This window comes from Aethalodelphis obliquidens, unplaced genomic scaffold, assembly GCF_003676395.1.
Source record: "Aethalodelphis obliquidens isolate GAN/ISIS:26980383/991018 unplaced genomic scaffold, ASM367639v1 scaffold89, whole genome shotgun sequence".
In the NCBI taxonomy this organism is placed as follows: domain Eukaryota; kingdom Metazoa; phylum Chordata; class Mammalia; order Artiodactyla; family Delphinidae; genus Aethalodelphis; species Aethalodelphis obliquidens.
In genome coordinates, this window is record NW_020838033.1 from 5,739,546 (window position 1) to 5,756,724 (window position 17,179).

Below are 17,179 nucleotides of genomic sequence, written 5' to 3' on the forward strand. Positions count from 1 at the left end.
CAAGGAGTGAAGAAAAGAATTCAGGTAGTATTAATCTCTTTTAGTGGTAAGGAATTGGAAAGAAGCAGGACCTCGCCATAGCTCTCGTAAAGAGTATGTAAATGATACCAACAGATACGAAAATTATCTTGCATCCTGCATTCATTAACCAAATTGACCCAAGAGACAGAAGGAAGATTGTGGGAAAATGTTTATCTTCAAAGAGACTCCTCAGTCTACCCAAATAAAATGGTATTCTGTTCACTCCCTATCATCTCAGTCTGCTTTATTTTTCTTGGTATCATTTATCACTTCCTGACATTTATCACATATTTGTTTAATGACTTCCCACTAGGGTGAAATCACCACGAACACAATGACTTTGTTTTGTTTTCTGCTCTTTCTCTTGTCCTAAAACAGTGCCCCGCACATAAGCATTCAGTAAATTTTTTGTTGTTGCATGAATAAATGTATATACACAATTTAGTCAAATCTATCAGCTCTTTTCAAAGTCATCATGGAACAAGATATCAGTATGAAATACCAAGTCAAGAAAATGATACAGATTTTATCATTTGGGTGAGTCAGTGGTCTATCTGTCCCTTAATCACACATGGCACAATTTGAAATTTTAAAATAATTAATTTTTGGCTGCATTGGGTCTTTGTTGCTATGTGCGGGCTTTCTTTTTAGTTGCAGCAAGCGGGGGCTACTCTTCATTGCAGTACGCAGGCTTCTCATTGCGGTGGCTTCTCTTGTTGCAGAGCATGGGCTTCAGTAGTTGTGGCACATGGGCTCAGTATTTGTGGCACATAGGCTCAGTAGTTGTGGCTCGCGGGTTCTAGAGAGCAGGCTCAGTAGTCATGGTGCACGGGCTTAGTTGCTCCACAGCATGTGGGATCTTCCCAGACCAGGGCTTGAACCTGTATCCCCTGCACTAGCAGGCGGATTCTTAACCACTGCGCCACCAGGGAAGCCCACAATTTGTAATTTTCCCTTTTAGTTTTTCTTAATTTGTTTTTGTCTGTTTCCCCACTGAATGAGAACAGTAAGTGAGGGAGCATGTTTATTCACCACTGTATCTCCAGTACCTATTATGGTGGCATGCCATGTAAGTATAACTTTATACTTTAATATTGGCTGAGTGAAAAAATACACACCAAATATTTGGTAAATATTTCATATGTTATGCTGTCTGAGCATAATTCCAGGAGTCTATTATTGTTTTAAGAAAGAAATACTATGGTGATATGCCACATAGGTAGGAGTATTATATAAACGTCACACTGTTTTGTCAAGTTTTATATTAGTTCTTAGTTTTTATAAAAGAGTAGAATGCTAAGCTCTTAGAAGTTTTCAGAATATTTTTTATGGTTCTAAATATGAACATGCCATAATAGTTATTTTCTAAAATGTCATTTGAAGGATAATAGCGGGCAAATATAAGGTGGTAACCACCTTATTTTGATAAATACAGTAATAATTTCACTACAAAAAATGCTTTGATAGAGCTGGAAAGTAGATTTTGCCTACCAATGGTCAAAAATGTAAAATAAAAATACACTGAACAGTACAGAATCATTTTTATTTGACTTTTAAACTAAGACTTATATACACATGGAATATGAGATGACCTACTGAGATTATCATGCAACGATTTAAAACATGCAGTTTAGAAAAAAACTACTTCCCCCCACTGACTGTATCAATAAAACTTAGAATCTAAGTAGTGCTTTTCTTCATACACGTCAAAACTTCACACGTGTCCTACACACATTATTAGGCAAAGCCTACACCTGGTATCCGCTGACTCCCTGTCCTTTCCCACTAGTACATCCAGCCACCCCACACGTGCAGTGAACGCGTGTCTGTCCTCAGTACACGCTCTCTTGTGCTTATTTACGGGCACCTCCATCTTCAATGCGTGATGTTCTGACAAGGGAAGTGGTTTGTATCTTTGGTAAATCATCACAGGGGCTTCTTTAAAGACTGGGAAATGGATTCACAATCTTATTTTTAGCCAAAGATGAGAACTATTTGAGCTTTGTTAGTTGCATTCTTAACTGTTCGTAAGCATTCCAAACAACCCCAAACCACCTTGGACGCAGAATCTTGTACTTTCTGAAAGCATAAGGTATCTACATTGACCTCATATATCTGGATATATCCTAGGAGTCCCAAATAAAGCAGACCCTCAGGCATTTGAAAAAAAGGGTTTCAAAGTCTAATAGCTCATAATGTTACAGGCTTATTGAAAACCGCAGAAATGAGTACCTGTTAAATAAATGATACGAGTGGGTGAGATTTAACGATAATTTTGTCCCAATAATAAATACCTTTTTATTAGATGCTTTCCCTTTTAGAAGTAAAATATAAACCTTTGTTTAAAAAAAAAAAACTCACTCTGAAGACTTCTAGAATGTTGTGGCTCAAGTAATGCTATCGTTAACCTGTCAAGGAGGAAATGCAGAGGACAGGACAACACAAGGTTCCCAAAGCATACCTGCCACCTGCAAGAATGAATTCTAGCTTGCGGTGGGAGTAGGGAGTTTCAAATGTGTACAGGGATTTGGTCTGCTGGATTCATGTATATAATTTAGAGCATTTTATAATTCCTATTCTCCATCCCATCACCACTGCCAAAGACTCTAAAATGGGGTTCAAGTTCTGGAGATAATGGCAAACGCTCCTAAACAGAGCTTTACAAAATATTTAACCTCTTAAACCTCTCTGGGCCTCAGTTTCTTTATTTGTAAAATGGGAATAATAATTCTTATGTCTCTCAGGGGGTCGCTATAAGAATGAGTTAACATGGGTAAATGCTTAAAATGGTGCCTGGCTCATAGTAAATGCTCAATCTTATTCTTACTTCTTAAAAAATATATAGTTTTGGCGCATGCGGCCCCACGCCGCAGCCGACCCCGCCCGCCGCACCACGCACCCCAGCAGTCAGTGGGTGAGCTGGGAGCCATGGAGGTCACCGTGGGGAGGCGGGGCGGGGGCAGCATGGCAGCCTCCTTACGGCTCCGTGGAGCCGCCTCCGGCTTCCGGTACTGGAGCCGCCGGCAGCAACCGGCAGTGGCCAGCCTTGCAGCGCTGTGTTCTAGGTCAATGGCTTCTAAGACTCCAGTTGGATTCACTGGAGTAGGCAACATGGGGAATCCAATGGCAAAAAATCTCATGAAACATGGCTATCCACTCGTTATTTATGATGTGTTCCCTGATGCATGCAAAGAGTTTCTAGATGCAGGTGAACAGGTAGTGTCTTCCCCAGCAGATGTAGCTGAAAAAGCTGACAGAATTATTACAGTGTTGCCCACCAGCATCAATGCAATAGAAGCTTATTCTGGAGCAAATGGAATTCTAAAAAAAAGTGAAGAAAGGCTCACTATTAATAGGTTCCAGTACTACTGATCCTATGGTTTCGAAAGAATTGGCCAAAGAAGCTGAGAAAATGGGAGCCGTTTTCACGGATGCCCCTGTTTCTGGTGGTGTGGGAGCTGCTCGGTCTGGGAACCTCACGTTTATGGTGGGAGGAGTCGAAGAAGAATTTGCTGCTGCCCAAGAGCTTCTGGGGTACATGGGCTCCAATGTGGTGCATTGTGGAGCCGTCGGGACCGGGCAGGCTGCGAAGATCTGCAACAACTTGCTGTTAGCTCTTAGTATGACCAGAACTGCTGAAGCTATGAATCTGGGAATCAGGTTACGGCTTGACCCAAAACTCCTGGCTAAAATCCTAAATATGAGCTCAGGACGATGTTGGTCAAGTGACACCTATAATCCTGTACCTGGGGTGATGGATGGAGTTCCCTCAGCTAATAACTATCAGGGTGGATTTGGAACAACACTCATGGCGAAGGATCTGGGATTAGCACAAGACTCTGCTACCAGCACGAAGAGCCCAATCCTTCTGGGCAGTCAGGCCCATCAGATCTACAGGATGATGTGTGCGAAGGGCTACTCCAAAAAAGACTTCTCATCCGTGTTCCAGTTTCCACGAGAGGAGGAGACGTTCTGAGTTTGCCCTTTGGCTGTGGACACTGTTGGGAACCAAACTCTATCTTGGAGCCTCTTATAGCTCACTCCACAAGTAAATGGGCTTAATCAAAGGTCACCTGTCTGCTTTTGTTTGTCTAGTTCACAATAAACCCTTTTTTTGTTGTTGTTGTTACGCGGGCCTCTCACCGCCGTGGTCTCTCCCGTTGCGGAACACAGGCTCCGGACGCGCAGGCTCAGCGGCCATGGCTCACGGGCGCAGCCGCTCCGCGGCATGTGGGATCTTCCCGGACCGGGGCACGAACCCGCGTCCCCTGCGTCGGCAGGCGGACTCTCAGCCACTGCGCCACCAGGGAAGCCCTTTCCCCCCATTTTTAACTGCTTATTCTTCTTATCTATTTAGCAAGCACATGTTATCTGGTTTTCTTTTTTTTCCTGCGAGCCACTGATGGCCTCTGCTAGCTGACTGACCTTTTTCAGAAGTTTGATTCCTGACCATCATTAGCTAAAACATTGCCTATTTCAATCAGGATACTATTTACTTCACTTCACAAATAAAACCAAATTTTTTTTCCACAGGATGAAACCTCTCCTGGAGGAAAGAAAAGAAATCGGTGTGAGGAAAGGAGTTAGAGAAAGGGGAAGTACAGTGAATGACTCCCTGTGTCCCTCAGAAAGTTTGTCCTGTTAAGCCAGTGGTGGTATTCTTGCATTCTGAGGTTACCGGTTTATTTTCCAGAACTTGATAAAGCAAGAGAACTCCTTGCTGCCTGCTGTGTAATTTGGACTCTGTTACATGACCTTGGTGTGCCCCTCTTGTAACAACTCCCAATACTCAACAAACTTATTTTTTATATTTTTGCTTCCTTGTACATTCTTACTACATATTTTTTGACTTCAAAAGAATGACATCTTTAGAACTGTTTCAGAGCCTACGATGATATGTGCTTTAGATAATTATTATATTACCCTAAATATAACCATATTATTTTGAATTCAAATACATTTCTATGCTGATAAAAAATATATATATTTTTTTTTATTTAAAAAAATTTTTTGGCCACACAGTGCAGCTTGTGGGATCTTAGTTCCCCAACCAGGGACTGAATGCCGGGCCCTCAGCAGTTGGAGTGCAGAGTTCTAACCACCGGACCACCAGGGAATTCCCTAACTTTTACAACCTGAAACTTACAAAGGTGGCTTCCTTCTCCCCACCTCCAATTTTAACTCACTTCAATTAAGTACCTTCCCAAAGTCAATGTTCCACAAAGAGCTCTTGCTATCTTTCCCCTTAACCAATATCCTGCACATAAACTTTACCTTCCTGTTAAAAGCTGGTATTCCCATTTCTTAAACAATTTCACTGGCACCAGGACTCCCACAGGTGAGACCTGATGGAGGCTGGTGGAAAGGCACTGGGAAGACTGTTCCCTCACCTCTGAACGAGGGAATTAAGAATTGTGAAGGGTAGTGTAAGGAGAGCAAGGCTGCCATAAGTATACTAAACTCCAAAAAGAAAACATCCATTCTGATGTGCTCTTCTGGCAGCCAGGAGCTAAGCCTTTTCCTATTCTTTCCAAGGATGCACCTGACTCTAACTAATTAAAGTATGAATTATTAGCAACAAATATTTTGATTCATCTAATAAATTCCAGAAATAAGAATGAAAACGGATTTAAAATAACATTTATTAGTGTTAGTAGCCACCATCCAGATTTGTCATTTAATATCATTTACTGAACACTTGCTATATTATTTTATAACAATGAGTACTTTTATGAGTCTACCATTTAACCCTCACAAAAATCCTATGAGGTAGCTCTATTATTATTCCCACTTTACAGATGAGGAAATTGAGGCTCAGCAAATTAAACAGGATTGTAAAATGGTGTAACAATTTTGGAAAACCATCTGAAGGTTCTTCAAGAGGTTATACATGGAGTTACTATATGACCCAACAGTTCCACGCCTAGGTATATGCTTAAGAGAATTGAAAATATATGTCCACAAAAACCTGTACACAAATGTTCATAACAGTATTATTCATAATAGCCAAAAGGTAGAAACAACCCAAATGTCCATCAACGGATGAATGGATAATATGGACATGAATGGAAAAATAAAATAGATTAAATGGAATATTATTTCGCCATAAAAAAGGCATGAAGTACTGATACATGCTACAATATGGGTAAACCTTGAAAACATGATGCTAAGTGAAAGAAGCCAGATATAAAAGGCCACATATTGTAAATTCCATTTATAGGAAATGCCCAGAATAGGCATAGGCAAACCCACAGAAACAAAGCAGCCAGGTGGCTGCCAAGGGCTAGGGGATGGGCAGTGACTTTTAATGGGTATGGGTTTCTTTGGGGGGTAAAATATTTGTGCCAGGTCCCACACTGCTGAGGGGTACCATCTGGGCTGGATCTGGGCACCCTGGCCCCAGTCTGTACTCTACACTGCACCATGCTGCCTCTGTCTTGAGGACTTGTGGTGGTGGTTTGTCATATTATGTTCTGTACTTTTCTGCATGTCTGTTATATTTCATAACTTAAAGAAAGAAAATGAATACGAAATTAGAATCAGAAACCTAATATTGCAGGGCTCTGATTTGGGCCAAGGCTTGGGCTAGTTGGCAGATGAAACAGAAGATGTGCAAACAATGCTTCTGATCTGAAAAGAAATCTGATCTGGCAAGGAACCAGGATTCAAAACTGTTCATCATATCAGCACCATTTAACGACTAAAGGACTTCGGATGGAATAAAAGAAGCAAGTTCTCTGGTTGTGTTTTCTGCTTTACTGTCAATACATCTCTTCAGTGGTGGTGATTACCCAGCAGTAGGAACTTGGAGGGACAGAAACATATTAAATAGTAGCAATAAAGGATTCAGATTCTGCTCATAGTAAAATTGGCCTAACATCAAGTAAGGTTAGAGTAAAACTATCCCGTCTAGAAGTAGGTCAACACTGGAGCCATCTGCTCTCTAAAAACAAATTTCTAAACACTACGTTATAAGCCATCAGGAAGGCAATTCTGTAATAAAAGCAGATTATTAAACAGATGGGAAGCGAACAGAAAGAATAAAAGTATTTGGCTCACAAAGAAACAAGCAAGGAAAAATTTGCCAGGCGACATAGAGATGATAACATTCTGGGAAGACAATCAGTCATAAATCTTTACATCACAGCAAAATCATTACATATTACTTCGGGAAAAAGGAAGGGAGAGGGAGAGGGAGAGGGAGGCGGGGAGGGGGAAGGGCTCCCTCATGACACACTGGCCCGCAGCTTGAATGCGTATGCATTACCATTATCTCTGTGTTGAAATCTATTAAGCAACTTGAACGACCCACTTGGAAAGAAGCTACATCAATAACATTTTTCAGAGAAGGAAAAACATTTACTGTAGCCCACAAACAATGGCCATCTGCATTACAGAAAAGTAAGAAATGATCTGAGGCTGCCATGTAGCCCCATGTCAGCCTCAGAATTTCGAATGAAGGGTTTTTATTTTCTACCTTTTGAAATTTTTTTATTTTTTAGGCCGTGCCTCGCGGCATGCAGCATCTTAATTCCTTGACCAGGGGTCGAATCCGAGTTCCCTGCAGTGGACACGTGGAGTCTTAACCACTGGACCGCCAGGGAAGTCCCTCTAATGAAGGTTTATATCTGTACCCATTTATACTGTTAAGACCAACTCATCTTAGACTGTGTCTCTCAAAAAGATCGAATCCCACAGTTCAGGAAATAGAAATTCCTCAGCTATTACAATATACTGAGTTTCTGTACCATTTAGATGAAAGATAATCCCTTCCCTTCTGTTCTGAAGTTTTGTTTAAAAGGCAATTTATTAATAAATCTACACACGTTCCTATTATTTTCCTCATTAGAGTTCACAGACTCCCTCTTATCACTGAGAATTATAGTATTAAATTTCCACTTAGCAAAATTTGCTTTGAAGAGCACCTAGCACTAGGTCAACTCCTAGGGACAACAGTTAGACAGTATTAAACACAATAATGAGAAACTAGAAATAACCTAAATGTCCAAAATAAGAGGCTTGTTAAACTATAACATATTAATCTGATGGAATACTGTGCAATAATTAAATGAAATATAAAGGCTATGTTGAAATATAAGGCCACAGATATTTTCCAAAAGTATAAATAAAGGAATATTAAATGAAAAGTGTGCACAGTATGTATGCTAGAGGACACATACCAGAGAAAGGTCAGAGAGAACTATAAACAGCTGTTACATTTAGATGGAGGAGTTTTGGTATAATTTTTTGTAAAGCTTTTTGATTTATTAAATTTTGTTTAAAATGTAAAACCTGAAATATAAATTTAATAATCATGGGCAATTGGCACTGCTCACTATTCCACAGGAATAAAGCATAAAGGGACATGCAAAAGACGTAGGAAGAAATATTTCCCATCATGACAGTATCCAGCTTATGGCACAAATCAGGTAGTCTTGATTTAACTAGCGCAGGAGATATTTATACATTTCTTAAAAAAGAAATTCAATTCGGGACTTCCCTGGTGGTCCAGTGGGCAAGACTCTGCGCTCCCAGTGCAGAGGGCCCGGGTTTGATCCCTGGTCGGGGAACTAGATCCCACATGCATGCCACAACTAAAGATCCCACATGCCGCAACTGAACACCCGGCAACTAAGACCCAGCGCAGCCAAAATAAATAAACAAACAAATAAAAGAAACTATAAATGTTTAAAAAAAAAAGAAAGAAATGCAATTCTATCACCTTCAGGTACATAAGAACAATGTGTTTTCAAGTAGTGGTTCAAGACTATTAATAGCTAAGCTTAATTTGTAATTTTGACATCTATTTATATTTTATTTAAATCCTTTACAATGTCTTACACTCAATAACTGTTCATATTATTTTTTTGTTTAATAAACCCTTGTTTTAGAAGTAATATAAAAGTAAGTGGCACAAAAATATATTTTGAAGTATTTTTTTGAAGTCCAGAAGAAACAAAAAGGTGTTTATGTGGAGTACATAAAAAAGAATTAACAAAATTTTGGTAATTTTTGAACTTGAGTGATGAATCTATGGAAATTCATTATACACTATTCTTATTTTGTGAGTGTTTGAAGATGTTCATACCAAAAAGTTCAGAATACCAAAAATTAAAAAAGGGTAAACTAGAACTTAGACTAGGTTGAAGATTAGTGATCTCAGAGGGAGTAGAGTTTGAATCTAGGAGGTTTTCTTGTGATTTCTGAAAAAAACATGGAAAATAGAAAAGACAAAAAAGAATATTTGAGAAAGTCATATTTCCAGGCAAGAAATAATACATACTTATTAGATTCATGTCTGGCTCTTTTTCATCTTTGACATGACTAAGCAACGGTCCCTGCAAATTTGTTCCGATAGTAAATAGAATGAAATACACAGAAAACCACTCCCAGCAGTGCAAGGATTCCTTTTAATTTTTATTTTATTTATTTATTATTATTTTTTTTTTAAGAATTCCTTTTTAAAAACTGTATTTCCCTTACCCCTAATGACACACCTGGACACAACTGGCCTGGATGAAGGCCCTTGATAGTTCAAGGGTAACAATTCAAGACCTCTAGAAGGATACGGTTACAAAATCAGCTCCCAGAAAGCCTTAGCCATCCGTTCTTAACTTTGCTCCTACTCAAAGGCCAACAGAACTGGGGGGAAATCTTCCTGTTTTGTTGATATCAACTTATTTTGTGCCAGAACCTATACCTAAAGCCAAAGCAAGGTTTGTACTCTCAGGAAGGTTGAACAAATCAGGCCAGGTTCCAAGAACAGACAAGAAGCACTACAGGGCCACCTTGCTAAGGGAAGACTTTAGATAATTCGCCCAAGGTTACTCTCTACACATTTTATGTACATCAGCGCTAACGCTCACCCAACAATCTTTACTATTAACAGTAAATCTAGGAAAGAGACCAATAATACATTGGAAAAGCATGTCTATAAACTGAACTCAAACTAAATGCAGAAGAATACAGTATTTTGCCCCTTTTTCAGGTAGCTGTGTTCTCTGCATTCACCAATAATCATAATCAACTTCACTTTTGCTTACAGACACTTACTTGAATATAAGTCCTTTTGAAAAACAAAAGAAACCTAAATATGTTTTGGTTAAAATAACGGAAGACTAAGATCTTTTCTTTTAAGAGAGAAATGGCTCATCAGCTAGTTCCTTTGCCTGCTCACTGGAGGATATTCCAATTTGGAAGCCCAACTGTAGCTTTCTGAAGAAAATGCCAATGTGTGCGGTATAATACTCACTCTATCTAAGTAAAACAGCTCCTGCAGAAAAGGTGGGTCCAACAATGGGTAGCAGGTGTGGTAAGAAGTTAATTCTAATTCTGAGATGAAATGACATTTAAATAAGAGCTCATGTCTTGGAAAACAAAAATGGCCTCTCAGGAAAAAAAGGGGATCTAGTAAAAGAAATAATACTGATATTAGGACATTCAACATTAAGATTAATTAAAATTGCACACAAAGTAATTGCCCATAGCATTAACACTGGGACTTGGCAAGAAAATACAATTAGTTTTGCTAAAACAAACTACTTTTTCTGGAAACAGATACTCTCTCACTATCTATCTACTGGGATATCTACACACAACTTAGCTCCGTGAACTTGAGTCCATGTTCCTACAACACACTGCACTGAAAGACTCCCACCTCTTAACTAACAGCTTATGCCCCAAGACACCAGCCAGGATAACGACAGAACCCTTCTGTGTAGACGTTCTTTCACAGGCTGCACTGTTACAGGAAGAAGCAAAGAGCAGCGATTTCCTTCCAAAAGGTCAGCTGCCACAGACAGACCAAACAGAAAGCAGTTAATTCTTGCCAACTTCCCCTCCTGCTTCTGTAGCTAGAACGCAATAGCATTCGGTTTCCAGTAAAGCTCCAAAGAAAAACAAAGCAAATGTGAGACCCAGAACCTGTGTAATGTAGTGTCTCACTTGACTAAATTAAAGACAATAAGATCACGTGGAACTACACTCTTTAAACAGCAGTGGAACTCTTAAGAACTACCGGATTTAATGTGGACTTAAACAGGAGGAAAAGTACAGGATTGGAACCATCCTAGCCTTTATACTACTGCTCCAGAAGTCTCCACCTAAAAATAAAGTGGCATTTTGGCTATAATAAATACGGCAACATATAAGGTCCCTAGTTGACTGATATAAAAATAAATCTTTAGCTTTCTTCTTCTCAAACTAAAGTCAAATCACCTGTCCAACATGCGAAGGCACTGGCCAGGTTCAAGGCTGACAATCAGTAAAAGCACATATACCAGGGATATATATTTTCTTAGATTAGACATGGTTTAAAGACTGTACAACTTATAACAAAAAGGGCAAGAAGACAGAAAATATGATTTTAAATCTTCTTTAGGTAGTAACCCTGAATAGTTGTGGAACAATATTGAAGACCCCTAACCCCCAAAGAAACAACACCGCATTCTCACGCAGACTTCTTTAAATTAAGTGAGCATCGATGCATTTAATCTTCCCAGAGACAACAAAATTAGATCTTTTGAGTTTAAAAGTGGAGAGGGAAGGAAAAACAAAAACTTTTTGTTTCCTCAACCAGATCGGTTCCTGGCTTAGCTATCTACATGCAACTTACAAGAAAATGTAAGGGCTCCTTCAGAAGCATGTCATAGGGCTCTATGTGGTTTCTAACTCGTTAGTTTCAGGTTGTGGTGGCAACAGAGACACAAAGCTTTTTGTGAGACAAAGTCTTGTAAAGATTCTAGGCTTTGATGATGGAGGGTATGTAACCCCACTCCGAGAATACCTCCTTTGAAATGAAGACAGTTTGGGTTTCAAGGAAAAACTTATTAGTTTGTTATATATGCTAAATTAACTACTGCTACCCACACCAGAAACTGTTTCATGTTGGAAATAAAACAAACTATTAAATTTCTAAGCCTTTCCTACACTTAATCACCAAATGTTAAATAACAGCAAAGGAATTAGCATGGGAAAGGAGAAAAAGGGAGTACTAGCAGCAGTAGTAATAGTAACAATAGTAACAGTAGTAACAATAAACATTCAAGGAACTCTTACACGTCATGGACTGTTGCCTGCATGTCATATGTATCCTCATTTAATCCCCATGACAACTCTATGAGGCAGTAGGATTATTATCCCCATTCTATACAAGAGGAAGCAGGCTTAAGAGTTAGAAAATTTGCCCAAAGTTCTGTGGCAAGTAAGTGAAGGAGCTGGGATTAGCACCAGGCTGCCCATTTCCAGCGCTCACACTCTCAACCCCCGTGCTTTATTTATTAAAAACCTCACCTAACCAAATGAGTTTTTCCTGACCATGATACCTGTGGTTTTAAGACTGCTTTATAATAAAAGCTACAAAGTAAATGAACAAAGTGCAACTCACTGATACCAAAAATTATCTGACAATCCAAAAATGTTTTTAAATGGGACATCCTTCCCTAAAGGTCAGAGCACGTCAAGATGACAAACCTTCAAACACAACCAAAGGAAGCCATATTAGGGGTTTGGTGATTCACCTTCAGTCAATCAGAAATGAGCTAAAAGCTTTAGATTATAAAAGGGAGTGGGAGGAGAAAAACGAGAATCATTCTGGGGGTCGGTGATTCTCCAGTGAGGCCCAAACCTAGATCCTGACCACTTGTGTTCTGAATTAACACAGTGACACTTCCTATGAGAAGGGAGTGGTTACGTTTGTTATGTTTGTTCCCAAATTCCTTATTGGGTTTCCATTAGATACATTATTATCTATCACCAGTATTTATCAGAGATCATTCTAAACTCAGGTTTTGTGCTGGCAGAAAACATTTCTCATTAAAGGGACAATATCACTAATACAAATGTGAAAACAACTTGTGAACTACTCTAGTGGGTAAGATAGGATAGTAAAAGACACTGAAGTCAGTTATCTTGATAACTGTTCACATGATACCAATAACTAAACATCAAGTTACCTGATGCTGATGTGATTATAAGCTAGAGAGATGTAAATGATAACTTCCTGTGATAACTAACACTAATATGACAAATGCAGAAATAACTACGTTACTGTGCACAGTGCCCATTAAATATTGGTTGACTGTTAGGAGATCATTTGGGTTTACCAAGCCATGCCCCTGAGAGGTACTCTGATGGGGAAGACGACGTCTGAATTTAAGTGTTGTCCAATATGTCTTGGGGAAATCTGGGGCAGGGACACCTGGCAATTCCGTGCTCCTATGAAAGGTGCCTCATACAATCTTTAAAACATTTAGCTAAAAATAACACATCAACACAATACCTGTATCCTATGTCTTTTATCATCTTGATCATCCAGTTTTTAAAAAGATGGAATTCTTTACCTCTCTAGAATTAGAATTTATCCTCCATTCTGGGTGTAAGAACCAAAGCATTTCTGATTTAGCTGCTGCTCAACTACTAGACTAGAACTTATACCAGGGAAGGAACCATGTCTCATTCATTTTGATTTCCTTGGCATAGGTACATGGTAGCTAGTCAATAACTGTGTGTTAAATTAAATATAATTTTGGTAGACCTCCGTGTTACAAAAAGAACCTAAATTGGGGGAAATGAATGGTAGGTCAGTTATTTCCTTCAAGATGTTATTTTTAACACTGCGGAGGTCATTAACTTGAATCCTTATTACAGGAATAATGGTACTGAATCACACTTTATAGAAACTGTGACGGAGGTTTTGACTCATCATTGGTGCTAATCAAGGTAAATACAAATTGCAAGCTGTACCGCTCCATAAACATCGTGACAAGTTTGTAAAACAGAGCTGACAACCTCCTTGCAGCAATTTCTTTCTTTTTATCATGTTTATGAGGTATGTTTCCTACTTTTTGGCATTACAGCAGACAACAGTGTCACGAAACTTTCTGAAACCGTGCACCTCAGATTGGGACCTGAACCCACACAGCCGAGACTTGAACCTGGCCAAAACCCACAGTCTTCCAACTGAGATCACACACCTGGTTTCAGGGCTTAATGAAGCTCAGGTTCTTTTTTTTTTTTTTTTTTTGCAGTAAGCAGGCCTCTCACTGTTGTGGCCTCTCCCGTTGCGGAGCACAGGCTCCAGACGCGCAGGCCCAGCGGCCATGGCTCATGGGCTCAGCCACTCTGCGGCAGGTGGGATCTTCCCGGACCAGGACACGAACCTGTGTCCTCTGCATCAGCAGGCGGGCTCTCAACCGCTGCACCACCAGGGAAGCCCGAAGCTCAGGTTCTTGATGTCTCATTGTAGAAAGAATTCAGTGAGAGACAAAGTGATAGGTAAGAAATGGATTTATTTAGAGAGAAACATACTCCACAGACAGAGTATGGGCCATCTCAGAAGGCGAGAGTGGCCTTGGGAGAAACACACGCCACAGACAGAGTGTGGGCCACCTCAGAAGGTGAGAAAGGGCCTTGCAGCAATTTCAAAGAGGAGAATTACATGACATGTGATGATGCTTATATGAGCTGAAATTCCACAGAAAGCATCTTTATGCAAACTAAACTGTTTCTTTCCCTTAATTATGTCTCAAGAAAGAAGTTGAGTATAAACCGGAAGCACAACGTCTACCAACAATTCACTCCTTCGGTTACCATGCATACTACCAAATACAATCCAGAGTGATTTACTATTGTGCCAAAACAAGACGATGAGTTTCTACATCCAGAATGTTGATTAACGTTAGAAGGATGACTCAGGACTAATTGCATCGGTCTGACAGACACTGAACCTATGTTTTATCTCCTGAGAGTTCTTCAACTACAGGACCAAATGCCAACTCAGGAAGATATTTCAGCAAATATAACCACCTCTGACTACAGACTATTTTTTAATTCAAGATGTATTTCCATGTAGCAAAGTAAATTTAGCAAATGAAAATATAGCCTTGAATTGCTATGGATGGCCCCTACCCCTGCCAAAAATGACAAGCTGCTCACTCGAAAGCTGTCACTAATTAGCAGCTGCTGCTGTAAAGAAAATCAAAGTAAGTGCCAATAGAAGCATATGGAACTGAAAGAGGACCCTATGGCAAGGAATGGGAAATGCAAGAATCTATTCGTGACTGGTAAGCTTTATAAATACCGGTGATCTAAATCTAGGAGAAGTGGGGCAAGGCAGTAATGGCAATCTACGTCCATTCATATTTAAGCAGGAAGGACTGGAAGATTCTCCTAATGTTCTGAAATACAGAAATCCCAGGGTCCTGCGGTTACTTGAATTCCATTACAACCATTTCCACCTCTCCAACAGGAGCCAATCTTGGCTTTGGATAATTTTTCATTGTCAGTACTTCTGTCTCAAAAGACAACCCTCAGAATGGGAGAAAATATTTGCAAACGAAGCAACTGACAAAAGATTAATCTCCAAAATATACAAGCAGTTCATGCAGCTCAATATCAAAAAAACAAACAACCCAATCCAAAAATGGGCAGAAGAACTAAATAGACATTTCTCCAAAGATATACAGACTGCCAACAAACACATGAAAGGATGCTCAACAACACTAATCATTAGAGAAATGCAAATCAAAACTACAATGAGGTATCACCTCACACCAGTCAGAATGGCATCACCAAAAAAATTTGCAAACAATAAATGCTGGGAGGGTGTGGAGAAAAGGGAACTCTCTTGCACTGTTGGTGGGAATGTAAATTGATACAGCCACTATGGAGAACAGTATGGAGGTTCCTTAAAAAACTAAAAATAGAACTACCATATGACCCAGCAATCCCACTACTGGGCATATACCCTGAGAAAACCATAATTCAGAAAGAGTCATGTACCACAATGTTCATTGCAGCACTATTTACAATAACCAGGACATGGAAGCAACCTAAGTGTCCATCGACAGATGAATGGATAAAGAAGATGTGGCACATATATACAATGGAATATTACTCAGCCATAAAAAGAAATGAAATTGAGTTATTTGTAGTGAGGTGGATGGACCTAGAGTCTGTCATACAGAATGAAGTAAGTCAGAAAGAGAAAGACAAATACCGTATGCTAACACATGTATATGGAATCTAAAAAAAAAAAAGGTTCTGATGAACCTAGGGGCAGGACAGGAATAAAGACACAGACATAGAGAATGGACTTGAGGACACGGGGAGGGGGAAAGGTAAGCTGGGATGAAGTGAGAGAGTAGCACTGACATATGTACACTACCAAATGTAAAATAGATAGCTAGTGGGAAGCAGCCACATAGCACAGGGAGATCAGCTCGGTGCTTTGCGACCACCTAAAAGGGTGGGAGGGATAAGGAGGGTGGGAGGGAGACACAAGAGGGAGGGGATATGGGGATATACGTGTGCATATAGCTGATTCACTTTGTTATACAGCAGAAACTAACACAACATTGTAAAGCAATTATACTCCAATAAAGATGTTTAAAAAAATTTACAAAAAAACCCCCCAAAACTTCTGTCTCTGGCATACTAACACCTGCATTTGTAGACATCATAAAAACTGAATTTAAAAAGTACCTTTCGTGGGGCTCCCCTGGTGGCGCAGTGGTTGAGAGTCTGCCTGCCCATGCAGGGGACACGGGTTCGTGCCCCGGTCTGGGAAGATCCCACATGCCGCGGAGCGGCTGCGCCCGTGAGCCATGGCCGCTGAGCCTGCGCGTCCGGAGCCTGTGCTCCGCAACGGGAGAGGCCACAACAGTGAGAGGCCCGCATATGGCAAAAAAAAAAAAAAAGAACCTTTCGTGTTCTCATGGCTTTGGCTCAAAGTCTTGTGATTCTGAATCTAATTGTTGACCCTCCATTTTACAGGTTGAGAAATGGAATCAGGGAAGGCAGAAATGATCTGCCCAGTGCAAATCAGCAGGGGATACAGTGAGAGAACCAACCCTATGTTCAATAGACCTAAAATAGTCCATGGATTACGATTCTGCTTGAAATTTCAATTGCACAGGTTACTTTTTAAAGCATCCTTCAAGATGCTCCCTCTCTCTTTCTCTTTGCTTCTTTATCAATTAGATCTCCCAGCATATTTCTTTTTCCTCAACAAGTTAGTTTCCAATCTTTAAAAAAAAAAAATTTAGTTCTCGTACTCTCTTTTCCCCCATCCCTCCAAGTAGACTGATAGAGAGCTACAATTATTTTAATTATATTTGGACCCTAGGTTCAGGTTGTCTCTGTAGTAACTACTCAGGAA

At 39.9% G+C, this 17,179-nt stretch overlaps 1 protein-coding gene and 1 pseudogene across 1 annotated transcript in view; one reads left to right on the plus strand and one right to left on the minus strand.

The window, feature by feature from the left end:
* The window catches only part of STAT5B (signal transducer and activator of transcription 5B), a 62,572-nt gene that overhangs the window by 27,077 nt on the left and 18,316 nt on the right, over window positions 1-17,179 (minus strand).
* Window positions 945-4,110, plus strand: LOC113613786 (3-hydroxyisobutyrate dehydrogenase, mitochondrial pseudogene; annotated as a pseudogene).